The sequence below is a fragment of the Ovis aries genome, chromosome 2 (genome assembly GCF_016772045.2).
Source record: "Ovis aries strain OAR_USU_Benz2616 breed Rambouillet chromosome 2, ARS-UI_Ramb_v3.0, whole genome shotgun sequence".
NCBI lineage: Eukaryota > Metazoa > Chordata > Mammalia > Artiodactyla > Bovidae > Ovis > Ovis aries.
Genome location: NC_056055.1, coordinates 142072288 through 142082610, shown reverse-complemented (window position 1 = coordinate 142082610; position 10323 = coordinate 142072288). Strand labels below are relative to the sequence as shown.

At 38.2% G+C, this 10323-nt stretch overlaps 1 protein-coding gene across 2 annotated transcripts in view; it reads left to right on the top strand.

Moving 5' to 3' along the window:
* Positions 1 to 10323, top strand: part of B3GALT1 (beta-1,3-galactosyltransferase 1) — a 621523-nt gene that overhangs the window by 89062 nt on the left and 522138 nt on the right. The gene's annotated exons all lie outside the window — the stretch shown is intronic.

Below are 10323 nucleotides of genomic sequence, written 5' to 3'. Positions count from 1 at the left end.
GTAAGTTCATAGATGCAAAGTCAGAAATAAAAGCATGTGTGAGTAGTAGGCACAATTTTTAAAAGGAATTAGGGAAGAGGATTCTGGGTTAAAGAATGGCATCAAAGTTTAGGACTTATCTTTATGGGCTTCTGGTTAGAGGTGCATGGATGGATTAAGTTATCATAATGGTAAAACCTCAGGCATTATTCTGTTTGGTAGATCTTGTTTTGTTCAGGCAGTATACATAAAAATTTCTTTCATTACAGTTTTCTAGTTATTAAAGCTAAGAAGAACTATCCAATTTTATAGAGCATGTTGGTAAACATCTTTTCAGTAATAACTTGAAAGTTTTGCAAAAGGCTCAATTTGAAATTGTCAAACTTGAAACTGATTAATACATTCACAGTCCTTTATTTTGATGTGATAGCTGAATCATTAACACTACACTATTATGTGATGGGATTTTCATAGATTTTAACTATACATGTTGAGTTTTACAGACTTTAATGTATAGAATTTGCAGTTAGGTTAGAAACTGCTATATTCTGGCAAATACAGATAGGCATGTAAGCAACTATATTGCTGTCATTAGTGGTGAGGAATATTCTAATCATTGTGTTCAATTAATGTTAGGAATGAAGAACATCGTTGCTAATCAAAGGACCTTGTTTTCACTTGCTGTCATTTACCATATAACACTAAGTCTTTTGAGAAGATATAGTAGGAAGGATCTTTATCAGTGCTTCCCACAGTGTGGGTCCCTAGACTAGCAGCATCAGCATCTCCTTGGAATGTCTTAGAAATGCAGATTCCTAGGCCCCTCTTGGTACCTACTGGGTCAGTAACTGCAGGGAAGACGTGGTAACTCTGATGTATACTTAAGTCTGTGAACCATTGATCTGCATAAATGGAGACCTTATCTATGAAAGGGAGTACGGGACCAATTGTGACATAAGAAAGCCCAGAGATAAATCCATGCACCTATGGACACCGTATCTTTGACAAAGGAGGCAAGAATATACAATGGAGTAAAGACAATCTCTTTAACAAGTGGTGCTGGGAAAGCTGGTCAGCCACTTATAAAAGAATGAGACTAGAACACTTTCTAACACCATACACAAAAATAAACTCAAAATGGATTAAAGATCTAAACGTACGACCAGAAACTATAAAACTCCTAGAGGAGAACATAGGCAAAACACTCTCTGACATTAATCACAGCAGGATCCTCTGTGACCCACCTCCCAGATTACTGGAAATAAAAGCAAAAATAAACAAATGGGACCTAATTAAAATTAAAAGCTTCTGCACAACAAAGGAAACTATAAGCAAGGTGAAAAGACAGCCTTCTGAATGGGAGAAAATAATAGCAAATGAAGCAACTGACAAAGAATTAATCTCGAAAATATAGAAGCAACTTCTGCAGCTCAATTCCAGAAAACTAAATGACCCGATCAAAAATTGGGCCAAAGAACTAAACAGACATTTCTCCAAAGAAGACATACAGGTGGCTAACAAACACATGAAAAGATGTTTAACATCAGTCATTATCAGAGAAATGCAAATCAGAACCACGATGAGGTACCATTTCACACCAGTCAGAATGGCTGCGATCCAAAAGTCTACAAGCAATAAATGCTGGAGAGGGTGTGGAGAAAACGCAACCCTCTTACACTGTTGGTAGGAATGCAAACTTGTACAGCCAGTATGGAGAACACTGTGGAGATTCCTTAAAAAAACTGGAAATAGAACTGCCATATGACCCAGCAATCTCAGTGCTGGGCATACACACCGAGGAAACCAGAATTGAAAGAGACACCTGTACCCCAATGTTCATCGCAGCACTGTTTGTTATGTGATTATAGTGTTTTAAAAGCACTGCTTCCAGGACATGGAAGCAACCTAGATGTCCATCAGCAGATGAATGGATAAGAAAGCTGTGGTACATATACACAATGGAGTATTGGCCATTAAAAAGAATACATTTGAATCAGTTCTAATGAGGTGGATGAAACTGGAGCCTATTATACAAAGTGAAGTAAGCCAGAAAGAAAAACACCAATACAGTATATTAATGCATATATATGGAATTTAGAAAGATGGCAATGATAACTCTGTATGCAAGACAGCAAAAGAGACACAGATGTATAGAACAGTCTTTTGGAATCTGGGAAAGGGCGAGGGTGGGATGATTTGGGAGCGTGGCATTGAAACATGTATAATATCATATAAGAAACGAATTGCCAGTCCAGGTTTGCTGCAAGATACAGGATGCTTGGGGCTGGTGCTCTGGGATGGCCCAGAGGGATGGGATGGGGAGGGAGGTGGGAGGGGGTTCAGGATGGGGAACACGTGTACACCCGTGGTGGATTCATGTTGCTCCTGCTGCTAAGTTGCTTCAGTCATGTCCGACTCTGTGCAACCCCATAGATGGCAGCCCACCAGGCTTCCCCGTCCCTGGGATTCTCCAGGCAAGAACACTGGAGTGGGTTGCCATTTCCTTCTCCAGTGCATGAAAGTGAAAAGTGAAAGTGAAGTCGCTCTGTCGTGTCCGACTCTAGTGACCCCATGGACTGCAGCCCACCAGGCTCCTCTGTCCATGGGATTTTCCAGGCAAGAGTACTGGAGTGGGGTGCCATTGATGTATGGCAAAACCAATATAATATTGTAAAGTAATATATATATATATATATATATATATATATATATATATACACACACACACACAAAATAATGAAATAAGTGAATTTAAAAACACCTGAAAGCAAGAGAATTCTCAGTGGCTCATTCCTCCTAAATGATGCAGAGAAAATTCTTCATTCAGGAAAAAAATCCAGTAATCCAGCCAAAGGTGAGAAAGGGATTGGGAAGGCGAAGGCTTCCACATGGCAGTGTGTGAACCACCAAAGACAAAGAGGGCAGAAATTCAAGTCAGGTGGTGAGCAGGGAACGGGCAGTTTTAGTGCCTGTGTACACACGGCAGGTTGTGATCCATGAACAAAAATCCCAAAGGGCAAATTAAAAAGAAAAAGCCTCCCTGCTTTTCCTTTCTCAGAGCGTCTTACTGCTTAGCATTCTTGGTAACTGTTCATCTGTTTCCTTCTTGTCAACATGCTGACAACCAGCACCAATCAACACTTATTCCTGTTTCCTTGTTTTTCTCTCTCTTTTGTTTTTCATTCTAAACCCTTCTTTCTCCCAAATCAGAGTTTCAGGTTCTAAGAAAATTACCTGTCACCAGAGCAGAGATGTTTTAAAAAATAAATACATATTCCACAATTCAAAGCTATATAATATATTGCAAACCCTCTGAATCAAGGATTGTTTTTCTACTTTTGATTTACACATTATCTAAAGACTTTTAAACTGACAAAAATGTAGTGATACAGGGGAGTGTGAATGGAATGTAGTTAGCACTGTAAACTAAGTTACTGTTTTCCCCTCTTTTTCTATACTTTTCCTTTATTCTCTTTTCTCACATTCTTCCTTTTCCCTTGTTCACACACGCTTACTTCTTGTAACTCTGGGGATATTATCTTTAGTTTTCACACCATTATCACATCTTCTTTGTTTCTCCCCCTCTTTCAACTTTTCTGTTTTAAAATGAGCATTTTCCCCGGTTCTTTTTTGCTGCGTTGCCTCATTCCCTCATTCACATATTCATTATTTCTTCGTGTCCCTGTGCCTTCATCCTCCTGCCTTTCTCCTGGATTGTTTTCTGTGCTCTTTCAGCTGGGTCTTACTTAACTGTCTTTTGATCTCGCCCTTCTCAGAACCTTCTGGATTTTTTTTTTCCACTTCCTTCTCCACTCATTTTCAGTAAAATAGTTAATGCGCTGATAAAAATGCATAGCATCTGCAAAGCTTGAAATGTCTGCTCTTCATAGGAAGATGAAGAGTCTTGGTTCTTGCTCACAAAGAAGACAGTATTCACAATGGCTTTTGACTCAGGCCTCTAAAATGTGTCTTGTCAGTTGTCAGCTAGGCCCTCGATACTTGGTGGTAATGATTTTACTCATTCTTACTCGTGGCGCTTTCATACTTTGCCTCATTTTCTTGTCTTCCCTCAAACCCTGTCTCAGTGTTTTCCAGTGTTGGAGGGTAGCGTTGCCTCCAGATTTACAAAGCAAGAGACGCCACTGGTCATAACGTTGTCTCAGTTTTCCGACTCCCTTTCCCTCACCTGGTAAACCTTCAGGTGCCCTGAAATCTGGATGCGATCCTACTCCATTTTCTGTTGTTTTGCTAGGAGTGACCTACCTGCTTTCCTGGATCATACTTGTGTGATTTTTTTGTTTGTTTGTTTGTTTTTGGTTTTTAATGCCCAGTGCCTGGTTCACAAGAGGAATTTAGTAAATGTTTGTGAAACCAAATTAAAGTACCTTTTCCCCATCCATATTGTCCGTAGCATTTCCTGCCATCCTGTGTGTCTCACGCACCTATTATTGCCACGTTGTCATATACTCAGCTGTTGTTTTCCTTGGTTTTTGAGGGCAGGCTTTCCATCTCTGACTCCTAACATCTTAGTACCTAGTATGTGGCAGAAGTTCTCAAAACAGTTTTGCTAAATAACAAGCAATGAGTGAGTCTCTTATTTTGCCTGCTATGAAAACTGAAGGGATATCTACCCAACTGCACCTCTGGCACTTTTGCCATTCTGCACATTTTCACCATGGGGTCTGGGAGGGAAGCTGAGGTGTGGTTTGCATCAGCCTGAAGACTGGAATCCATTTTTAGCTGAATGTTCTCTTTCAGTTCTCATACATACCCATATACTTGGACATTACTATGCTTTATATTTAGCATAAATGTTGATGCTGGGCTTCTTTGGTGGCCAAGTTGACGCACAATCTGCCTGCAGTGCAGGAGACCCCAGTTCAATCCCTGGGTCAGGAAGATGTTAGCTTGTATCTTCATTTTCTTTACTTTGTCCTTTCCAGTTTGCATCCCATGTGTATCGTTGGAGTAGGCAGAATCAAAATATACATGAGATCCTCTTAAAGCCCACTATTTCTGGGAGCATTGGATATTATTTGATGAATAATCTGGATGGACTTTAAGTGCCTAAAATGTAACAATAGGAGCAATAAAATGTGAGCTATATAGGAATGGTTTCCTAATGGGCATTATACACTTTTTTTTAATGTTAGTTCAAGAACAAACTCCAAAACACTTTTGGAATTTCTTGACTACAGGTAGTTTCTGGGGCTTCAGGTAATGAATTACAGTTGAGGGATTAAAATGAGTGACTTGCATCAAGGATCTTTCTTGGCCCACCTCCCTTCGTAGAGATCTAAGAACAGTCTCTGAGTGGGATCAGAAAGAATTATGTTCTTCCTGCTCTTTCAGTCTGGAGCAGTTGGTAAAGCTATTTGGAAATTTGGCTTCCAAAGCTAGCCAGAAGTCTTCAGGTTATGTTTCATTTATTCTTACTAAATTCCCAAAAACTTATTCTACTTTGGAGGGATCAGAGATACTGGCTCTTGCATATCTTGTCTTGCTTTTGCTGCTGTCATGATAATATCTTTCTTAATTACCCCTAGTTTGCAGGATGTTGAACAAAAGATATAAGAAAATCATATTTCTCTCATACTCATAATATTAGATAAACACAGCACTCACTCTAAATTGCCTTTTGCCAAATTCTCAAGGAGAAAAAAAAGCTGCTTTATTTTTATTATTTTTGCTTCTTTGTTTTCTTTCATTTTATTTCTTCTGAGTGAGGATATAAAAGTAGATTGCCCTAAAATCTCTAAACCATAAAAATGAAGTCATATATACTACTATGGCACATGAAAGAAAGGAGGGTGATAACAGGGACAATAATTATCGACCAGAATTTATTGAATGATTTTGTAATGCCCCTAACAATAAGTACTCACACAAAACAGCAAGGCAGAAATAGTTCTCCTGAATTTATGTAAAATGAAACTGCACCTCCAAATGATTAAGTGACTGGCTGAAGGCTTCACGCATGTAAGATTCCTGTGTTCTTTTTGTCAAGCAATTGGAAAACATCAGAAGAAAGAGCAACATGCTTGCAGAGAACAGTATTGGGAAATGTCTTATCAAAGACACATTGTAAAGTTTGCAGAAAAGAATTTGAGAGACTAATGATTTTGAAACACTGTAATTTCTTCTCTAAAATGGAAATTGGCCCACTATGGATACGAGTATGGCAACATCTTGTTTATGAGGTATTCAGCCTGCTGACAACTGGGGTTCACCAACTTGAACTCATGTGCAAAATCAAGTATTCTGTTGCAAAAAACGTATTACTTCTTTGGCTCCAAAACTTTTTTTGTATTGGGAGTAATAGATAAAAATTAGAATAGAGAGTTAAAGGTAATATACTAACATGGAATAGATTCAGAAGTATAGAATAGTTTTTGAAAGCACTGCAGTGTGTTTTTTGGTCACATTTTACAAACAATCTTATGGAATAATCAGAATTTATACATGTGGAAATTGGAAATATGAATAGCTAAAGGACCAGACCATAAGTGGTGGACCTGGAATAAGAATCCAGATCCCCTGATATCTTCTGTTGTGTTCTTCAAAAAATTTGATGACCATGAGCCATCAAGAAAAGATCGAGTACAGTGTTTCAGTTGTTTGTTATCCCAAAACATAGTGACTTAGAACAGCAGCAAGCAGTCATTGTTCATATGATATTTTGCAGTTTGGGCATGACCTTGGAGGGGGCTCATCTCTGCTCCACGGAATGTCAGCTGGCTCCACTAAATTGAGACTGGAGAACCCATTCATAAGGTGCTTCACTCTTAGGTGTGACAAGCTGATTTTGGCTGTTGACTGGAGGGTCATCTAGGGCTATCAATCAGGGACCCCAGACCTCCTTGTTGGCTCCCCATGAGATGCAGGGTGCCTCATGGGGGTGCCTGGCTTCCTATGCAGCACAAAAGCAGAAGCTGCTAGGCTTTCTTAAGTGTTAGGCCTAGAGCTAGCAGAATATCAAGTTTGTGGCATTCTTCTGGTTAAAGTCAATCACAGAGCTAGTCCAGACTTCCAGACTCAAGAGGAAGAGACTCCACAAGTGCACAAATAAATTGGGGGTGGGGAGTTGCAGTCTCTTGAGGACCACTGATGTAACTGACTGTTATATCACATATAGTTTAGAGTATTCAGATTAAGAAGGACAGAAGTAGTATACTGTTTAGAAAGGTTTCTAGAGAGTCAGGTATTTACAAAAATAAACTTTAGTTAATGGAAAATATTCATTACTTCCTCCAACGAGCCAGGTAAAAGAATCCAGTGTAATTTGAAAAGGGTCCTAAAATAATCTATCTTAACTATTTTTTTTTTCCTTTTAGCAGTTTGTTATCTGATTTCGGATAGAGCTTTTCAGTGAGGATGTGATGGATTACCCATTGCTTAGTGTTGGATCTTCTTTGTGAGAGTGTCCAATGTTTTCCAGCATTTTCTACTGGACATAGAGTCCTGAGTACAGCCTCTCATTCATATTTCTATGTTAACGTAGAGAAATCACTTCTATTTCATAAACACATTTCCGAAGAAGAGCCAAGAAGATACCTCAAAGATGAGCTGTTGGTTTGTGTGTTATTAACTCTATTCAGCAAGTGGAACTTGCAGTTCTATTAAGAACTGTAAAATCAACTATTGTCACCAACTTTGCAGCTGGGAAAGATGGTGGAGTTCTTTCCAATTAAATGTATGGGCTGGCCCTGAAGGAGTTTGATCAAGAATTTGAACACTTATTTGCCAACTAAATAAAAAAATACCCTGCTGCCCCTGAGTAAGACTGGCCTCCTTCATGGGATGTTTATCAGATGCTATGGCTTCCTTGCTAACATCTCCTTACAGTGGTCTAGTCATTCTTTAAATCATAAATAAGAATCTCTGGAGTGTTTCAAGGCAGAGCAAATCAGATATAACCGAACTTGAAAAGCAGGAATTTTCCCATTTATTCTTCTACCAATCTTGTGAGCAGAAAAAGAATCGACACTAAACTAAACCCTCTCCTGCAAATGCTCCTGCCTTTAGCAGCCAGGCTAAGAAGCAAGAGGACCAAATATCTATGAGGAACACTCTCTGAGAATGAGAAAAGTATGACACCTTCATCTCAAGTAATCTGTAGACCAGGAAATGCGAAGATTCTCAGAGCAGTTAAATGGGAGCCAAGAATCTAATTTGAGAGAAAAATTGTCTTCTGGAGTGTGTGACCAGACTGCTCAAGTTCACGTGTGTCATCCTTGAGTGTCTTGAAGTTTTGTCCTGTTTTCTTTTATTGTTTTACCTAGCAATATAAGAGACATGGAGCTTAATTCCAGACGCTATTAGGAAAAAGAAAGAGTTGGTCTTTGTGCGGATGCAGAAATCCTGAGGGTTATATTTACCTTTTAGAAGCCTTAAATCTCACTGTCCCCGCCTCATGGTTTCCATGGCACTTTGTCCCTCTGCCTTGTACCTGGTTTCCCTAGACGACAGGTGTAGGTAAAACTGCTCTGACCACTTGATGTTCAGGCAGAAATTATATAAGTAAAATATAGATACTGCTGCACATTGACAGCTCTCATTTTCCGTGTCTGCAAAGGTCTGGCACTCTTGTTACTTAGGCAATTTACAAAGAGGAGTCACGTTCACCTGAAACATCTGATTAGGAAGTCTTAATTAAGCCTTTATGTGATTCACAATTAAGTCTCTAAATTTAACATCGTGGATGTCTAAATAAATGTTACCCTTGCTGTCTTGCCTTACTGTTGAGAGGACTGCTTGTGAACTAATGCTCTTGAATCTTGGGAACCTGTCTCCTTCTGTCCCAGGACAAACTGTTATTTTGGTGTGCTCCTTATTTATTGCTTCTCTTCTCCACTCCACCTAATCAGTATCCTATTTATTTTCTCCTTGTTGATGTCCTGTGTACGCAAACAATTCATTTTGTAAAATTTCTGTGATATTTGAGAGTCTGAAAATGATTGAGAATATCTTTAACCACTTCAACTTTCTGTAAGCCTTATGCTATGTAGACATATCTTAGAGTTATTTTCCCTCAGCATAGATATTCTACTGATTTTTAGCATATGAATTTAATAATTAGTTGTGCGATTCTTATTCATACATGTTTCTTTTTTCTTCCCAGAAGCCATCAATGGGGATTGTTTAGCTTGGCACTTAGTGGACTCTTTAATTTTATATATATATATATATATATATATATATATATATATATTTCTTCAGTTACATAGTATTTTCCAGTAACATTTCTTAGAATTGTTCATACCTTTTCACATTTACTTTTCCTTCTGCTTAAATTCCTATGGAAAAGGTTTATATTTATTAATTGATTGTCTAAATTCTGTAGCTTTTCATTCATATTTTCGATTTGATAAGTTTTGCACTGATTATTAGTAAATGGTTTGTGCGGTCTTCCAAACTATTTCTGTTACAATGGTACTGCAACTGTTTGATTATGCAAGCTCTGGGTAAATGTCTTCATTTTTTTAGTAATATACATATTTTATAGTATTATGTCAGTATTCCCAGGTTAATATATGAGGATGTAAAGCAGCCAGTTTAAAATGAGGAATTAAATCATTGAAGCAATTATTTATAAGGAATCAGCTACGCGGATTTTTCTTATAAGATTTACTTTTTAAATCCAAAGTAGTAAGATGTTTTGTATTGGATATATACTATTCATATCTTGTGTGTGTGTGTGTATTGAGTATCTTTGAATAGGGGAGAGATTAGTCTGTTTTTAGATGGACCTAGCTTTGCACCCAGTGGGTCTTCTGTGCTGATATGGGTGTGATACAATATAGTGAAGTTGTTTTGAAGGTCTTGCCTTTTGCTATCTCTATATTCAGAATAGTGGAAAAGAGTGAGGGATGAGATTCTGTGAGTTGGAACCCCATTGTGGGAGAATCACATCAAAAATTGCTAAGAATGGTAGTGTTTGCAGTATTTTGTACTACTTACTAACTGTGTAAAAGACGGGAGAGGTTTTTCAGGAAAGGGCTGTATAAAGGTGTTTTGTTTTGAGTGATATCAGACAAGATTAAAGTTTGAAGTATTGACTTGAGTAAGCTAGGGATTGGAAGATATTTGACATCAAGTCACTACCAAATTGACTGAGCTGTGAAACAGTTGAGCAAAAGTATATGCCTTACAAAGGTAGTGATAGTAATACTCAATTTGATTTTAACTATCGAAGCATAGATTGGAGTATATTAAGTGGAGGAAATGAGGCTAGGGTGATTTCATAGGTCTGGAGCAGGATTGCTTTTAGCTTCAATACTTTGCAGAGCTAGCAAGGAAAGGAATGTATGATATTAAGGATAACAGTGGTTGTGATTAGACAAA